Below are 19,162 nucleotides of genomic sequence, written 5' to 3' on the forward strand. Positions count from 1 at the left end.
ACACTTAGTCTATGTATGGATGTGACGGTCAGTTTTTTCAAATATATTATTCAGCCTTCTGACTGAGCACTCCGCCTCCTAGCCCAGGTGTTTTAATCGCAGCGGGTCCAGTACCCCTCCACAGAGAGAGAATATGAGTCTAGGAAGAGGTTTTCACAGGTACCCATTCACATGGAGACGTTTATTCTCAGCGAGGTAGGCAAGCGTAGGACCTGATATACGAGAGATGCCGTAAAGGGGCTATCAGGTACACATAAAATTGGCCATTTTTATGCGCTAAACGCTCTCATTTTTCATATTTCTAGTGCAGTATTGCAGTTCAGTTTTCATGTTTCATGTTTGCATGTCATAGCGCTGCAGTGTGCTGCCTTTTTTACGTGACGTCATCTAAGGCCCTGAACGCGCTCATTCTTAGGAAGGAAGGCTGCCGGAAAGAAGCCGAGGGTGAGTATATTCCTATTAGGTATATACTCGGACGCGCCCTGCTTCTTTCCGGCAGCCTTCCTTCGTAAGAATGAGCGCGTGAAGGGCCTTAGATGACGTCACGGCTTGTGATTGGTATGGAAAGCGGAACCCAAACCGGAAGTAAAGGCCAAAATATCGTGAGAAAGAACGCGCAAGCGCAGAGATAAGAGAGCAACTTTCATATGGTGCACCGTCCTCATCTCAGGTGCCGGTATTTTACTCTTTACTACCCCTCTTCTCCCATTGGTCATGACCAACATAAAACCCCTATCTGGCCAGTACCCAACCACCCCTGGACGAAGCATTTCCGTGCGAAACGCGCGTCGGGTGTGGTGGGTCCCCGGGTCTTATCCTCTTGGTAACTATAACTATATTTTACATGGCACACTTGTGCCTAATATACACCTATAATATGTTTTTTCTATTACTTGTTTCAGCCTAGTTGTTTATCTTTTTTGAACCTATCTTGTGCAGCAGTACTTTCTGCACCAGTGCATGTTAGCACAATATAGTAATATTTATTGCACTTTGGCACATTATCACTTTATTGTATGTATTTTATATTTCATATGTTACCTTTTTCTGGTATATGTATTTATATGCACTGTCTTAGGCTGTATTTTACTATTATCTTTCATTATTGCTGTGTGTATATTTGTATTGAGGTCAGGCCCGTGTTGGTCCCACCGTTGTTTCTGCACTCGTGGCATCCATTATGATTTTACTTCTGTGTATGTTTGTCTTTAATAAACATTTGTATATTTTTCAATAATTTTTGGTCTCTGAGTGAAGGTTCTTTCTTTTGGTTTTACTATAATGTATTTATATTTATTCTAAATTTGCACCAAGGCTGAAAATGAAATCTCTTGCTTCTCTCTAAATGCAATCATCTAGTAATGTCTGACTGCAGGTGCCACTAGAGGGAGCTCAACGCATAGGGATTTATACAGCTTTTGTTTATAAAAGTAGTCTACTGCCCTAACTCAGGTACTGTTTTACCATAAATGTCTAGGAATAATGCCCCTAAATAACCAAATATACCTTTACTGCCAATTTTCATGAAGGATTATACCTTTCAGCTTTTCTCAGTATCTCCTGGCTCTCTTCTGACATTTATCATCAGCCCTTGCGGTGGAATACAAGTCAGTAGTGAGCACAGTCCTTTGTAGCTTTGCTTAAACCCCGCAGAAAAAATGCTAGTCTAAGGGGCTCAGATTCCTTGTAGGAATGCTTGGACCTGACACCCATAATGTGGGGGTGCATCATCTTGCCGGAAAAACTCAGGGAACATGCCATCTTCAGTGCATAAAGAGGGCAACACATCACCATGTAGCAATTTCAGATATCCAGTGGCATTGAGGTTTCCATTGATGAAGAATGGCCCCACTATCTTTGTAGCCCATATACCACACAATACCATCAATTATGGGTGTCAGATCCGAGCATTCCTACATGAACAGTTTCCTGGAAAGTGGATTGGTCGTCGTGGGCCAGTTGAATGGCCACCGAGGTCTCCCGATCTGACCCACTTAGACTTTTATCTTTGGGCACATCTGAAGGCAATTGTCTATGCTGTGAAGATACGAGATGTGCAGCGTCTGAAACAACGGATACTGGAAGCCTGTGCTAGTATTTCTTCTGCGGTGTTGCTATCAGCGTGTCAAGAGTGGGAGAAGAGGGTTGCATTGACAATCCAACACAATGGGCAGCACTTTTATAAGTGGTCATAAACTTGTAAATAACTCATAAAAGATTAAAGTTACGTTAAAACCAAGCTCACCATTGTTTTTCTTGTGAAATTCTCAATAAGTTTGATGTCACATGACCCACTACCCATTGAAAAGAATAAAGTTGGCTCCAAAATTCCCGACTTCAAAATGGCCACCATATATATATATATATATATATATATACAGAAATATACAGAAACAAGCGAGAGCTCTGTGCAGAAGCAGTGAGTCTGCTGAATAGAGCCATGCCCACCTACAAAGTCACATGATTGTAATGTCACGACAGATACCGGAGCCAGGAAATCAGGCATAAATAGACATGACATCACAGGAAGTCTTAGGATTCTCAGCGAGAGATCATTGGATCAGGAGAGCAGCTCAGGTTGTAGGATTTGGGAAGCTGGGTATTTACAAAAGTGCTTATCGATGGCAGTTAGTTCATATGTAGAGCATAGTGGCCAACTCCTTTAGCTCAATAATAAATCAGTATACAGTTAGCTCCCTCTAGTGGCAGGTGCAGGCAGGCATAATTGTATTACTGGATGGTTGTATACAAGAGACTTCTTTGCATTTCAGAGACCCAACAACAATAGCAAGAACTTTTTACTTTTATTCAATGTTTACACCTGAACTGCTGAGAGGGCACTAAAGATTTTTGCTTTTTTTTTTCCCATGGAATCACTAAAAATGTGTGAATAGTGATGGCAATATTTCTGCACCCCCTTTCCAAAAACCCCTCAGTAAGTGCACCCAACAGATAAGCTTTACAAGGTGACCTAACCACCGTACCATCTTCATTTAAAGTTGTCTGCCCTATGGGACATTCACTTTGGACTCATTGCCTTAGAAAAATGTCTGTGTGAGATGTATAGTAACCTTAGATTGTGATTCTCTGCAGATCTTTCACATTTCTGATTGTGTCCTTAGGCAATCGATACATTGAACAGAAAGGAATAAAGTGGGCATCAGTAAAATCCATCATGTGCGGCTTATGGCAGACAGAAACCCGCGTGCACCGAACAACACAAGCTCGCTCTAGAAACAGGAACATTGCAAGTCAGGTCACACGCACCGGTAGAGAGCCTAATAGCAGGCGCTTGCTTCCCCCACACTCCTCCCGTCCCGTGTCCTCACATCAGACTGGCCACTGCTCTGCCACTTTACAAGAAAGCTTTTTATTCTTTGCCTAGAAAGAAATCACACGGAACGCTGGGCATCCTGAAAGAGAAAGCTTGCTATTAAGTGGATCTTTGTGTGGGACTAGAGATAGGCTTGCTATGAAATACTGCCTAATGAATTTTGCATGGGGGAAAGCTTGTTTGCATTGTTATATGAGAAATAAGAACTTTTCTATTTGATATGTGGTTTAATATATATCTTCCACGTTATGCTTTGCGTACCTGGATTTACATAAAATCATGCTGATGTAACAGAGCTCAGTTTGTGGATTTACTCTTTGTCCATACCAATTTAAAGGGAAGCTCTTGCAAAAAAATATTAGTACAAGTCTCTGTAGGGCATGCAGAAAAAAATATACGTGCCATTTTATGTACGCTGAAAAAAATATCTCCCACTATTTTTTTCAGTCTTCCAGAAGAAAAAAAATGTATTCCTATGACTTTGTATGTGTGTGTGTCAGTCAGAGAATCATCTAATTCACTGTGCTTGGCAACAGATGCCACCATCACAGCATGTCAGATGTCAAAAACATGGGTACATTGATAATAATCTGAGCCACATATACAAGTGTTTCTTACTAGTGTTGAGCAATACCGTCCGATACTTGAAAGTATCGGTATCGGAAAGTATCGGCCGATACCGGCAAAGTATCGGATCTAATCCGATACCGATACCCGATACCAATACAAGTCAATGGGACTCAAGTATCGGACGGTATCCTGATGGTTCCCAGGGTCTGAAGGAGAGGAAACTCTCCTTCAGGCCCTGGGATCCATATTAATGTGTAAAATAAAGAATTAAAATAAAAAATATTGCTATACTCACCTCTCCGACGCAGCCTGGACCTCACCGAGGGAACCGGCAGCGTTGTTTGCTTAAAATGCGCGCTTTTACTTCCTTGCGACCAATCACAGCAAGCCGTGACGTAATTTTCAGGTCCTCAATGCCTAATTCTAGGCATTCATGATTTTAAAATTACGTTCCAGCTTGTGATTGGTCGCGTCGCGGTCACATGGGCGACGCGACCAATCACAAGCCGTGACATCACGGGAGGCAGGAGACGCGCGCATTTTTAAAATTACGTCCCGGCTTGTGATTGGTTGCGTGCCGCCCATGTGACCGCGACGCGACCAATCACAGCAAGCCGTGACATAATTTCAGGTCCTGAATGCAGAAATATAAATACAAATGTGTTGGCCTGCACTCTATCATAAATCGGGGTGCTGGTGTGACAGACCCTAAGGTCCAACTAGCAATACAATATATGATCCACCGCACTCCCTCAGTGGAATATCTTAGGCAGAAATATACAGTGATTTTGAAAATGCTAATTTATTTGAATAGAAACAAGAATCAAATATATTGGATCAAACAGAAGGCAATTATTTACACAATGTGCAAGCGACTCAGAATGTGACGTTTCGACCCTCCCGGGTCTTAATCTAAGGTCGCACTGCAAGCACAAGAATAGACAATATCAACATCCTAAGATAAACATGGCAAGACAGTAAATACAAAACAGACAATAAACAATTAGCCAAAATCATAATTTACACTATGTACAGTATGTTATAGCCTATGGCTAAAGGCTAAAAATCCCCAGGTGAGTATCATATAGGATATGCCATGAGGCTAAACCATAGGTATGAACTTGGGAAAGCATGTCTAGTGACATGGTATCTACAGAGTCCTCCTGTAATTAAGCTAGGATAATTACCTTAATGAATAATTTCTTATGATGGGATAAGAACGTCGTCCCTAAGGTATCCAGGGGCTAAGGAAACAATCGTATTGTCAGTACCCAACCTAGTAGTGAACTAAGTTAACTGAACAAAATGGAATTGTAGTTATTTACCAGGTATAAATCTCTAGTGGAAAAAATGGCCCGTGAGTGATCCGTATATGACCTGAAATATTATAGATATATCAGTAAAGAAAGGTAGTATGGTTATCGGTGATGTCTGATAGTAACGGGAAAGAACCATTACCTTCTTCAATGGCAATACTGGTGCATCAGCGTTTTGCTGATTAAAGTCTCTCTTTTTGAGGCATAAGTTAGATATAGTGGCTGGTGCTTCTCTGGGTTCAGCCTGAAAGTTATAGGTACATGATTGAGAATGGTGCTGGCATGATCAATAGACCCCTGAAGTGACCGGGGTAAATCATTACCTTATAGGGGGATGGTAGCGGCGCATCAGCGTCTTGCTTGTGTAGGTATATGACCCTGTTGGAGTTATCAAGGCAAGAGATATGAGTCAGGCAAGAGATGTGAGTACGGCTCTCATGGAGATGGGCATCCTGACTAACAGTGTGCTGGGAGGCTGGCGCTGTTACCTGTGAGGATAGAAGCACGGCGTTCCTGCGTCCTGTACTGCGGCATATTGTATGGGATGTGGGGTCTTTAAATAGTGTTGCCGCTCTCAGGAAAACCGCTAACCGGAAATGACGTTGCGCATATGGGGCTGAGGATCTGCGCATGTCCGAGCGTCGGCATGGGCTCACACCGCTCGGTTGCCATGGCGCTAATAATAAACTGCGCTAGCCGGAAGTGATGTGCATGGGGCTGAGGGTATGAGCATGCCTGAGCGTCGGCTTGTGATTGGTCGCGTCGCCCATGTGACCGCGACGCGACCAATCACAAGCCGGAACGTAATTTTAAAATCATGAATGCCTAGAATTAGGCATTGAGGACCTGAAAATTACGTCACGGCTTGCTGTGATTGGTCGCGTCGCGGCCACATGAGTGGCACGCGACCAATCACAAGCCGTGACGTCACGGAAGGAAGTAAAAGCGCGCATTTTAAGCAAAGAAGGCTGCCGGTTCCCTCGGTGAGGTCCAGGCTGCGTCGGAGAGGTGAGTATAGCAATATTTTTTTATTTTAATTCTTTATTTTACACATTAATGTTGTTTCGATACCGATACCCGATACCACAAAAGTATCGGATCTCGGTATCGGAATTCCGATACCCGCAAGTATCGGCCGATACCCGATACTTGCGGTATCGGAATGCTCAACACTATTTCTTACTAAATTAGAATATCATCAAAAAGTTAATTTATTTCAGTTCTTCAATACAAAAAGTGAAACTCATATATTATATAGAGTCATTACAAATGGTGATCTATTTCAAGTGTTTATTTCTGTTAATGTTGATGATTGTGGCTTACAGCCAATGAAAACCCAAAAGTTATTATCTCAGTAAATTAGAATAATTAACAAAAACACCTACAAAGGCTTCCTAAGCATTTAAAAAGGTCCCTTAGCCTGTATCAGAAGGCTTCACAATCATGAGGAAGACTGCTGACTTGACAGATGTCCAGAAGGCAGTCACTGACACACTCCACAAGGAGGGTAAGCCACAAAAGGTAATTGCTAAAGAAGTTGGCTGTTCACAGAGTGCTGTATCCAAGTATATTAATGGAATGTTGAGTGGAAGGAAAAAGTGTGGTAGAAAAAGGTGTACAAGCAACCAGGATAACCACAGCCTTGAAAGGATTGTTAAGAAAAGGCGATTCAAAAATTTGGGGAGATTCACAAGGAGTGGACTGCTGCTGGAATAATTGCTTCAAGCGCCACCACACACAGACATATCCAGGACATGGGCTACAAGTGTCACATTCCTTGTGTCAAGCCACTCATGACCAATAGACAATGCCAGGAGCATCTTACCTGAGCCAAGGAGGAAAAGAACTGGACTGTTGCTCAGTGGTCCAAGGTGTTGTTTTCAGATAAAAGTAAATTTTGCATTTCATTTGGAAATCAAGGTCCCAGAGTCTGGAGGAAGAGTGGAGAGGCCACAATCCAAGCTGCTTGAGGTCTGGTGTGAAGTATCCACAATCAGTGATGGTTTGGGGAGCCATGTCATCTGCTGGTGTAGGTCCACTGTGTTTTATCAAGAGCAAAGTCAGTGCAGCCGTCTACCAGGAAATTTTAGAGCACTTCATGATTCCCTCTCCTGACAAGCTTTTTGGAGATGGAAATTTCATTCTCCAGCAGGACTTGGCACCTGTCCACACTGCCAAAAGTACCAATACATGGTTTACAAACAACAATATCACTCTGCTTGATTGGCCAGCAAACTCGCCTGACCTTAACCCTATAGAGAATCTATGGTGTATTGTCAAGAGGAAGATGAGAGACACCAGACTCAACAATGCAGATGAGCTGAAGGCTGCTATCAAAGCAACCTGGGCTTCCATAACACCTCAGCAGTGCCACAGGCTGATCGCCTCCATGCCACGCCACATTGATGCAGTAATCGATGCAAAAGGAGCCCCGATCAAGTACTGAGTGCATTTACTGGACATACATTTCAGCAGGCCAAAATTTCGGATTTTAAAATCAGTTTTCAAGCTGGTGCTATAAAGTATTCTAATTTAGTAAGGTAATGACTTTTGGGTTTTCATTAGCTGTAAGCCATAATCATCAACATTAACAGGAATAAACACTTGAAATAGATCACTCTGTAATGACTCTATATAATATATGAGTTTCACTTTTTGTATTGAAAAACTGAAATAAATTAACTGTTTGATGATATTCTAATTTAGTGAGAAGTACTTGTAAGTTTGAGTCACATATAATAAATGGTGTCATGACAGGGGTTATCTGAATGACCACCATATATATAATAGTATATTTTGTTGCAAGGGGCACTGTGGAGAAAATGCCTGGCTGTCTGCAACCTCACCAGCAGCTGCATTCTAAATGGTGGTATCTCCAACATGCCAAACCTTGTAAGCAGGGTTGTCAAAACTAAGAAGTAAGGTGAGGTGAAGTAAGGTGAGTGTACGCTAGGCGTTTTTTCAGCATTTTTTTTTCTGCAGGAAAACCTGATCTCTTGGCAGGAAAGAAGCTGCAGATTTCCTTGTTTTTTCTTGTGTTTTTTGCTGCGGTTTTTCCATGCTAGATTTGTGCATGCTGATAGTTTAGTGTTGAAAAAAAGTCTAATTCTATAGAATCAGGTTTGGCACAAAAAAAAACACAGCAAAACCTGATACCTGCATTTTTTGTATGTTTTTTCACTTCCTGAAAAAAAAACACTCAAAAAATACTGAAAGACATGACATGCTCTACATGACAGTCTGTGCAAAAAGCCATGCAAAGTACAAAATCCCGATGATGAAAAAAACAAGCTGGGTGCATGAGATTTCTGAAATATCATAGACTTTGCTGGTACTGTACAATGGAGCTGAAAATTTGCACAAAAAAAAGCTGCAAGAATGTGGAGCGCCCCCACTGTGGCAGGGCCGAGGGGTACCCGGTACCGGGCCTCTCTGTCTCGGTTCTGGGATTGTCATGGTGGCTAGACCCGGTCCGTGACCCTGCTGAGGGGTGTCCAGTGAAAGTTGAGAATGATGTGGTGTGGTGCAGGTCGCGATGAATAATGAGGACACCAGGTTGCAGTCTCTTTACCTCTTTACTGAAGGCTTCAGGATCCTCAATCCGGAGTGCAGTTAACAGGGCTGTCTGAGACCGGCCGGTCCGATGGCACATCCCGAGTTCCCTTTGCAGGTGGAAATCTGTGCCTACCTTCTAGCGCTTGTGTGTTGTAGTCCTTCCCTGCTTAGCACCACGGGATAGTCCTCACAACTGTTGTGTCTGTTTCTGAAGTTCCCTCACAACTGATTCTGATGTTCTTCTCCGTCCCCCAGATGATATGGCTAGGACGCACCCGTATGACGGGTAGGCCTGGAGTTCTTCCGGGACCCTAGAGTCACCCCTCTCCAACTGTTGCCCCCTATGTCTGCTTAGGTGATTTAGGTGAGACAGCCCGCCTATAACTGACTGTCCTGCCGTAGGTTTGAAGTAAGGCTTGGAGCTCAATACTTCCTCGGCATTTCCGGACACCGGCTATGCGCCTCAGTAGGATGTTGCCTCGGTCTTACAGCTCGACTCCTACTGGTATTATCTCCTTGTTGCGTTGATCTCGTTTCTCACTCTTCACAATAAACCTTGCTTCTTGTCCTTTCTTGGGGTACCGCCGCAATGAAGTGCAGGCGCGGTCCCGTAATGTTCTTTCTGTTCGCTAGGCCTCTGTCAGGATCCCACCCCTGACAGGGACCCCCTGAATCTTCCCCTGCAACACCCTCTGCCACAGGATGTTGCCTGGTTCCAACCCAGTCAGCTTTCTGTCCAACTTCCTATCTAACCCCCTGTTTTACCAGACTGTGAGGAGTGGCCTAATACATAGCACCCTTAGCTCCCCCTGGAGGCCAGACTGTGAAGTGTATTGGTGTCTGTGATACCTGGTCAGGTGAACTCCTTCAGTGCCATCAGACGTACCAACACTCCCCTTAGCGGCGCAGCATCAGTACTGCAACGAGCAGGACTCTGGGGCGCTGCAAATGCCTAGTGTGAACTTAGCCTTAGGGCTCATACAGATGTCTGTTTTTCAACATTTTTTTTCAGATTTTCTTTTGAGGACGAAGTAGTCCATGCAAAATTGCAGTGAAAAGTCCGATTCTGATCTGAGTGTCGATACAAAATCGGCAATGGAAGTCAATTGTTCTGCCAGATAGAAGATTGAAAAACTTTTTCTCATTTGTTTCTCATTCAAGAAAAACTGATGAAACTCGGACCAAACTTTGATAACACTCGGATGGAAATCTGAAGAAAAACACTGAACAAAACCATTGATGAAACTAGGAACAATTGAGGATGAAACTCGGCTGAAAATCTGATGAAAAACTCTGAACAAAGGCACTGATGAAACAAAGGCCATTTTCTCGTACATGAAAAAAATACAAAACATCTGAATGATCCATTATAATAATTTTTATATACAAAACAAACCCCAAATGCTGAAATTTCCATGTTTATGTTACAGAAAGCATTAAATTTACTTTTTTTTACTTACATATAGATTGATAAGTTTCTATTGTGTTGTGCCATATTTGGATTTTTTCTGGCAGTTGCTGACCTGCAGTAGGCTGTTGGGAATTTAAATGAAAACTGATTACTTATGGGAGGCAGTGGCAGGTAGAGTTAGCACTTTTTTAAAGTACTAGCATTGCAAAATACAAGGCTCACAGTTTCACAGTGAAGCTGAATTACGGGCTTGTAAGAACTCTACGTTCCACCATATGATGTCTCCATCAGGGGCCATACTTGCTGCAGGATCTGTAATCAGAGCTTGTTAAGATGGAATGGTGCTGACTGGGGGGAGGATGCGGTCTTTCATATTTTTTGTTGGAAATGCTGTAGTTTTCATACTGACACTGAGCCGTATCATAATAAGCTGCCACTGTATGTTCTGTAGATATGGCTTATCATTAATCATCTCATTACTACAGACAGGATTAAAATAGAAGGAAACATCTGTATAAACAGTTGCAATCAAAAGGAATTTAATCGCCATTGCAAATTAGGTTTATTAGCAAAATTTTCAAACTTTCTGCTGTTTGCAAGAAACCAATTAAACAAGAACAATTTAAATAGCTCAACACAATTAATACAAGTGTTCTCTCCAAATTCAGTACAAAATTACACTTGTACTGACTACTGCCGTCTCAGAATTATTCACTGCCTTCATGACATGATCTTGGTACAGCAGCCTTTAGGCCATGTGCACATGTTCAGGATTTTTAGCGTTTTTTTCGCGTTTTTTCGCTATAAAAACGTGATAAAAACGCGAAAAAAACGCTAACATATGCCTCCTATTATTTACAAGGTATTCCGCATTTTTTGTGCAAATGTTGCGATTTTTTCCGCGAAAAAATCGCATAGCGGAAAAAAAAGCAACATGTTCATTAAAAATGCGGAATTGCAGGGATTCCGCACACCTAGGAGCCCATTGATCTGCTTACTTCCCGCACGGGGCTGTGCTCACGATGCGGGAAGTAAGCAGATTATGTGCGGTTGGTACCCAGGGTGGAGGAGAGGAGACTCTCCTCCACGCACTGGGCACCATATAACTGGTCAAAAAATAAGAAATAAAATAAAAAATAGTCCTATACTCACCATCGATGTCCCGCGCAGTGTTCCCGCCTCCACTGCACGCTGCCGTTCGGTTCCTTTAGCTGGTGTGCGGCGAAGGACCTAGCCGATGACGTCACTTTCCTGTGATTGGTCGTGAGCGGTCATGTGACCGCTCACGTGACCGTGACGTCACGGTAGGTCCTGTGCGCACAGACCAGCTATAGGAAGAGGAGCCGGACGCCGGTGATGAGATGTCTGGGTGAGTATAACCATTTTTTTATTTTTTTTATTATTTTTAAACATTCTATCTTTTACTATAGATGCTGCATAAGCTGCATCTATAGTAAAAAGTTGGTCACACTTGTCAAACAGTATGTTTGTCAAGTGTGACCAACCTGTCAGTCAGTTTTCCAAGCGATGCTACAGATCGCTTGGAAAACTTTAGCATTCTGCAAGCTAATTACGCTTGCAGAATGCTAAAAAAACGCGAAAAAAACGGAAAAAAAACGCAAAAAAAAAAATGCGGATTTCTTGCAGAAAATTTCCGGTTTTGTTCAGGAAATTTCTGCAAGAAATCCTGAACGTGTGCACATACCCTTAGCTGTTAAAACCTGATGCTAACATGATAGTAGCCAGATACCAGCTTTTGAAAGTGTTATCACTTTGTTATCACTTTGAGCAAACAAGGAAAACTATTTACAAACAGTGATGTTCCTAGAACTATGAAACTATGAAAGTACAATTTGTATATTCAAAATTAAACCAACACTGGCTACATAACCTATATGCGGAAGAAACAGAAAGATTTCTGACAAGGCAACTGGTCAAAATCCCTGCAGTTAGGTTTGGTGTCAGCAGACACTGAGATTTCAATATGCACAATGAGGCTCATACTTAACACCAAAGATCTCCATGCTCTTACCGCATGACATACTCAATCAGTGTGTGGAAGGTGATATGGATTCAATCTCGTATCTAAAAAAACCTTCTAAAAATGTCATGGCTTCTGTGAGGAAACTGAAGCATTGGGGTCATTGGACTTTCCAACAAGACAATGATCCCAAGTATACCTCAAAGTCTACCAAGACTTGGTTTCAGAAAAACTCCTTGAACATCTGGAGTTGCTGTTCTAGTCATTTGACTTCATCCCTTTAAACACATCTTTGAAATGATTTGAAAAAAGCATTCGCAGCTAGAAAACTCAATAAAATTAGTTAACTGAAGTGAACTGGCCATTGCCATAAGGTATGGGTTAAGATTCCTCAGGGAAACTGCCAGAAGCTGGTGTTTGGCATTTGCAGCAGGTCATAACAGCTAAAGGTGCTGTACTAAGATCTAAAGACACTTGTCATGAATGGAGTTCAATAACTATGAGACTGAAGTAGTCAGTAAAAGTTGCATTTTGGGCCCTGTTCATCAATTGATTTAGGCCAAAAAAGTGTTGTAAAAGCTTTGAAAAGTGAGAAAGTTTTGCGACTTTTGGAGATTTCATGCCAGTTTCTTCTAGCTCCATCAAAATGAAAAGAGCTGGGGTATGAATGAGTTGTGGCAGGTACACAGCGTCACAGCTTGTCTAGGTCATAATGAGTTTCAGTGTTCCAGACTGTAGTGACAGTAGATTTATGGTAAGGTATGCCTCTTCATGAATCAGGATGGTCTAACTCCACCATTCCTCCTCATCAAGACCAGTTGGAAAATCACCAGTCTTGATGAATCTTTGTGTTGAATTAAAAAAAAAAAAACATTTGTTTTATTAGTTGTGCTAAACTATTTAAATTCTTGTTTAGGGAAGAACAGATGAGGCCGAATTGGTGGTGAAGTACATTTTGGGGGTCAGGGTCACCTTGCCGCGACTTGTTTAGACATTATTCGTAACCTGTGTGGGGAGCTTGGTCATCTGTTCAGTCGCTGTCCACACTCTTTCGAAAATGTGGTCCTGAATTTGGTGGGTTTGGCCCAGGATAGGGGGAGAATCCTTACAGTGAAGGGTCCAGCAGAGGTGGGGGAAGCAGTTGTATTCCTCTAAGGCGAGGAGGTGGGAGAAGCGCCAGAGGGAAAGGAGACAGGGAATGATGTCTCTGTCTTGTGACCCTGGCTCAAGTAAACTTGCAACTGAGGTCTCAGATAGCGAACTGGACGAGGAGGTGGAAAGGCTCAATAGAGAGGAGGATGCCAATGCCTCACGATCCTCATGCAGTGAAAGTCTGAATGAGGATGTGAGGGAATGACTAGACATTAAACATGTAATGGGAAGAGCAAAACTAAAGCAAAAAAGAAGACTCAGAGTCCATCTTTAGATTGGGATCCCCTGGGGACATTATTTATGACCCGGATCCATGTGCCGGAGGAGAGATTAGTTCCTCGTCCCTTGGTGTACCACATACTGTGTGACATCTCTCCTTCTCCTTCATGGGGGTAGGAGGAGGACGTGCTGCTGAGTATTGCGGAAAAGGTGATTGGGGTTCTGGGGAGCACCAGGCCTTCTTTGTCGGGGGTAAAGAGTAGACCCTTGGGAGAGGAGGCTAAGCCAGGTCTGCCAGACAAAGACAGAAATGTAAGATGGTATGAATGTATCAATGTGTTTGAAACATGGGATATTTCTAACTACGTCTGAAGAAGAGTTTCAGGGGGTGGTGGGAAAAAAGTTGCTGTCCAACTTAATAAAAAAATCAGATGTGGCTAGGTTAAATGCCTTTGATTTTTTTTAATTGTCTTGATACCAAGATTTTATTTTTGCAGGAGACCAGGTTGTCAGATCTGACATCTTTACAGAAGGCAACTCGGGAGTGGATGCATGGGCCCTCCTATTGTTTTTTTGTGGCCGAGCTGTATAGCGGGGTGGTGGTTCTTTTTAAAGCCACAGATGTTGAATGCCGACGGGTAATTGAGTTGGAAATGGGGATGTGCTAGATCTTGGATGTTTTCATGAAAGGACAGGAGCTTCAGCTCATGAGCATCTACGGCCCACAGTCCAAGCGGGACCGTAAAAGTCTTTTTGCAAGGATTAAATTCCTTCTGCTTTCTAGCTGGCAGATAGTCTTTGGAGGGGACTTCAATAACAGCTAGAGGCCTCAGGATAGAGGATGTTCCATAGACCGGCTGGCTTACAATATCATTGCTTTAAATAGCATAGTTAGCGAGGCTCGCCTGGTGGATGTCCACATCAGGAATAACCCAGGCCACGAGGGGTTCACATATCTTAGAGGAAGCCAGATTAGGTTTAGGATAGATAGGTTTTATTTAAAGGAGGAGGCCATCATTCACCAATGTTGGTGGTAGAGGTGGTATTCGCCAAACACTCTTTGACTATCTTTTCTTTGAATCTCACAAAGATCCCTTGGATGGGAAGAGGCATGTGGAAGATCAATTTGTCACTCCTTCAGGAATCAGCTGTAAGACAGACCTCTGAAGAGATTCTTCAGGGCCATGTACCTTTGTTGGGCCTTTTTATCACTAAGCCAGAGTTGTTGGAGATGTTTAAACATCGGGTGGTGAAATTCTTACCCCAGCTCTCTAACCTCAGAAGCCTGAACAGGGAGCTCCTGTATCAGAGCCTGAGGAGGAATCTCGAGAGTCTTGTCTCAACTGGAAGATACTGGGACGAAATATCCAGAGTGAATGCCTTGCTGAAGAGGTATCAATATGATAGGCACAAATCTTTAGTTTTTGAGAGGGATTTTGGAAAATACTTCTCGCCTGGCGCCCTATAGAAACTGTAAGAGGTCAGTGAATGGTAAGATTGTGGTGGATCTGAATGATGGTACAAGTTATTTGATGAGGTTAAGATCGGGAGTTCCTGGAAGTCATCAGATCCTACTACTCAAACCTCTTGGGGAGGAAGAAGCTAGATGAAGACAAGATGTCAGCTTTCCTGGCTGAGCCTGTCCCCATGTCAGGGGTAGACCCCCTTGCTTGGCGTTTCAGAGGAGGGGATCAAAGAAGAGGAAATGAGGCTGGTGATTTATGGGCTTGGCTAAAAAAGTCACCAGGTCCGGATAGCTTAACATCTCAGTTTTATAAGACTTTAAGGATTCCTTGGTCCCTTTATTAACTTTAGTGTTCAATGAGTGTCTTTCCTCAGGCACTCTGCTGTGATCAATGAGAAGGTCTACTTTGATCCTTCTTTCAAAGGGTAAGGACTTGTCACACATTGAGAACTGGCATCCAATATCACGTCTCAATGTGGACAGGAAGGTCCTGGCTAAGGTGCTTTTTAATAGGTTGGTGAAATTTGCACCATGGCTCCTTTCGGAGGCCAAGCATTGCTGTGTTGTTCCTAGTTGTAGCACTTTTACTGCTCTTCTGGGTGTCCGGGAGGCCATGGAGTGGGGTAGGGCAGGCCATTGGAAGAGGTTTATGTTGTTCCTGTACCAGGCTAAAACCTTTGACTGTGTGAATCACAAGTACCTCTGGTCCACTCTTCTGAGGTGTGGTCTAACAGGTGGGTTTGTGGACTGGCTTAGAACATTCTAAAGAGGGGATGAGAGTTTTCCACTGGTGAATAGTTGGGTTGGACAACCTTGTAAGCTATGTTTATCTTATGTAACTGTATATGCTGTATTGTTTTGTCCCCTTTGTAAATTTTTTGCGCATTTGTTTATACTGCCTATGTTTCTGGATTAAATATAACACTTAATAGTTCTGCTCCTTTTGTTCTGTAAACCACTCCCTCGAAGCCATACGCTATCTGTCAAATCGACCTGTAAATGATTGGTGGTGACAGCGAGCAGTTAATTTTGTTACTGTGGAGGTGCAGTGACCATTCTGGGGCTATATACATTTCTCCTGGAATCGGAGGTATATATGACATACACTCATGTTTAGCTCTCTAATAACTGGCCTTAGTGGAAACAGCCTGTGGTCTCCTCCGTTGATTGTCGGTCAATTGTGTAATTGTCCTGATGATAAGTGGCAGCAGAGGGCTGTTCATGACAAAAAGGTAACAGCGTGATAGGTTTAGCGTTACCCGCCCAGCTGTGATCTTTCACACAGATCATACCTAAAATACTGTCCTATAGAAGTCAGTGAACATCTCTAGACTGTATATTCCTTTTTTTCCATGTAACTGCTGTAAAAAGTAGGTGAGACATGGTATAATATACAGAAAATAGAAAAAAAATCCACAACTAGAAAATAAAAAGAGGTTAGGAAAAATAATGTTTCAGTACCTTGTTTGAATGAATAAAAAAGGGTGATACTTATATGTGACATCAAACATATTTTTGCGCTTTAATAACAATAACTGCATATGATGGAGGAAATATCAGGGTTGAAATTTGCTGAATATTTCAAGTGTTTTGTATTTTATTTCATTGTAGAGTATCTTGTATTGTTATTCATATTGGCTTTTTGAAGGTCAGGAGATATTTCTGAAATTATTAAGCAAGTAAATGATACATTTTGTACACAAAACACTATACTAGTGAAAATGGCCAATTGGCCAGAGGAATAATGAGAGTTGTTTTTCAGCACAGGGGGAATCTGCCTCTGGATAACTCTGTAAGTTCTATTAAATTCTAACTCTTGGTATTTTTGTCTTCGAGTCAGAGCTTTTAATGTCAAGTTGAAAGGGGTAAATGCTACAACTTGGTGATTTACAGCATCCTTATTTCCGTTCCTATTCCTTTTTTTCCCTGTATGGAATCATTTCTCTCTCTGCCTGCAGGAATTGTTTGACATAACAAAACAAACAGCAATTTCCTGGCTCAAACAGTACCCCTCTTGTCTACAGCCTGTGCCTGGTACTGCAGTTCAGCCCCATCCACTTAGATGGGAATTATTGAGGTTATCTGCATCCAAACACAAAGAAATTACTATAGATAACGTTAAGAAAGTGTCCTAAAATGATGGACATAAGTTCTTATGGGTAGAGATGAGTGAAAGTTTGCTTTTATGAAGGCTGAAATGCTGGATCTGTATTGTAACCTCTATTGTGGGCAAGTAGCATGTACTGCTCTGTAAATTCACACATCAGCAACATTCCGGTAACATTTTTGTACTCACAGATTTTTTTCCAGCTAAGTAGCATAGAAATCTTTAAACGGTCATTGCCCAGGCAGTACATCTACTCTGCTGGTGACAAGGTCTTAAATGGAAGCTGTCCCAAGATTTATTTTTGTATTAATAATTATCGATTATCAATTATTTTTCTACAAAATTAAATTCACAGTTTTTTAAATTATTTTTTCTGCAACAAGAGGGCTGCCATTTACATTTGCTGGTGTGTAGCGCCACTAATATGCCTCAAATATGACAGCCTCTGTACATAGGAGTCTGATGTCGCTGTCCGACCACATCATGTACCCTGTGGCTGTCTCCTGCTGTGTCCTGCGCATGCTCGCTTGGCTGTCCAGGTCACATCTGTGGGAGGAGATTGGTGCCATTTTTGTGAATCCCACATTACACTTTCCCCTGACATGGCTCAGCGTGAGCTGAGCGGTGACAAGATCTGCCGGGCTGGCAGTGGTGAAAGGAGACGCAGGGCTGAAGTCTTGGATGAGGTGAGTATTGGCAATGGTTAGCAGTGATCACAGCCTGACATTAGTAGGACAGTACCAGGCTGCTGATCACCGCTCACTGCCGCCATGTTCAGAGCACAGCAGAGAACTCATCATGCTCCTGTGCTCTGAACACACTGACTCAGCTCTGCTATGTCACTTTAAGCTGACATAGCGGAGCTGTGTATGTAATGCCCTTCATGGTGCACTATGTGGTGCCATTTTACTGTATTGAGCACTATGTGGGGCCGTTATACTGTATGGTGCACTATGTGGTGCCATTATACTGTATGGTGCACTATTTATTTACTTTACTCACTTATATAGTGTCATCAATTCCACAGTGCTTTACAGACATTATCGGCACTATCCTCATTGGGACTCACAATCTTATTTCCCTATCAATGTGTCTTTGAGGTAAGGGATGAACCCGGAGTACCTGGAGGAAACCTGTGGAAACATGGGGAGAACATAAAAATTCCTTGTACATGTTGTCCTTGGTTGGATTTGAAATGAGAACCCCAGCATTGCAAAGCTGCAGTGCTAACCACTAAGCTACTGTGCTGCACTATGTGGGGCCATTATACTGTATTGAGCACTATATGGGGCTCATTGTACTATATAGAGGACTAAGTGGGGAATCTAGGGGTTCAATAGGACGAAAATTACTTTGTAAGGTCTGCAAAGTTATAAAATATTGTCATGAATGTGCCACACTCTGCTGGGACCTGTGATGTGTCTGGGATTAGAAGATCACAGTGGTTAGCTGATCACAGGTCATCTTTGGTATTTGTTTGGCCATTCATGATTTAAAAAGGTGCATGGTTTCCTGTGGTATAGAAGGGGCTAAGAATTCCTTATTTAAACTGCTGAATTTTCCATTGGCTCCAGTGTCAGCTGCTGCTTATTTGATCTACTCCCCTTTCATTATTTAAACCCTCTTCCAGCTTCATCACACATCAGCTATAGAGTTTTTTCAGCATAAACCTGTTCCAATGTCCTGTCCTACCCCGCTCCACGGCTTACTGGACACCGAGAAGAACACTAAAAGTGCTACGAAAAGGAACACAGCAATGCTGGGCCTCCGAAAGGAGCCATGCTGCAAATTCCATCAACCTATTAAAAAGCACCTTAGCCAGGACCTTCCTGTCCACATTGAGCCCCCAAACAACATGTATCCCACAGAGCAGTGCCTATTTTGCCTAATTGGTAATCCGGCACTGAGTGCTGCCATGAGCTATATCAACTCTGATCCTCGCCATATAATGCCTCAGATGCTCCCTCTGTTACCCTACTGGTGTTACTGATCACACAATGCAATTCCAGCATTCAAATGCAGTACAATAGCCCCTGCTTTGGCATATAAAAG

The sequence above is a fragment of the Ranitomeya variabilis genome, chromosome 6, assembly GCF_051348905.1.
Source record: "Ranitomeya variabilis isolate aRanVar5 chromosome 6, aRanVar5.hap1, whole genome shotgun sequence".
Lineage (NCBI taxonomy): Eukaryota > Metazoa > Chordata > Amphibia > Anura > Dendrobatidae > Ranitomeya > Ranitomeya variabilis.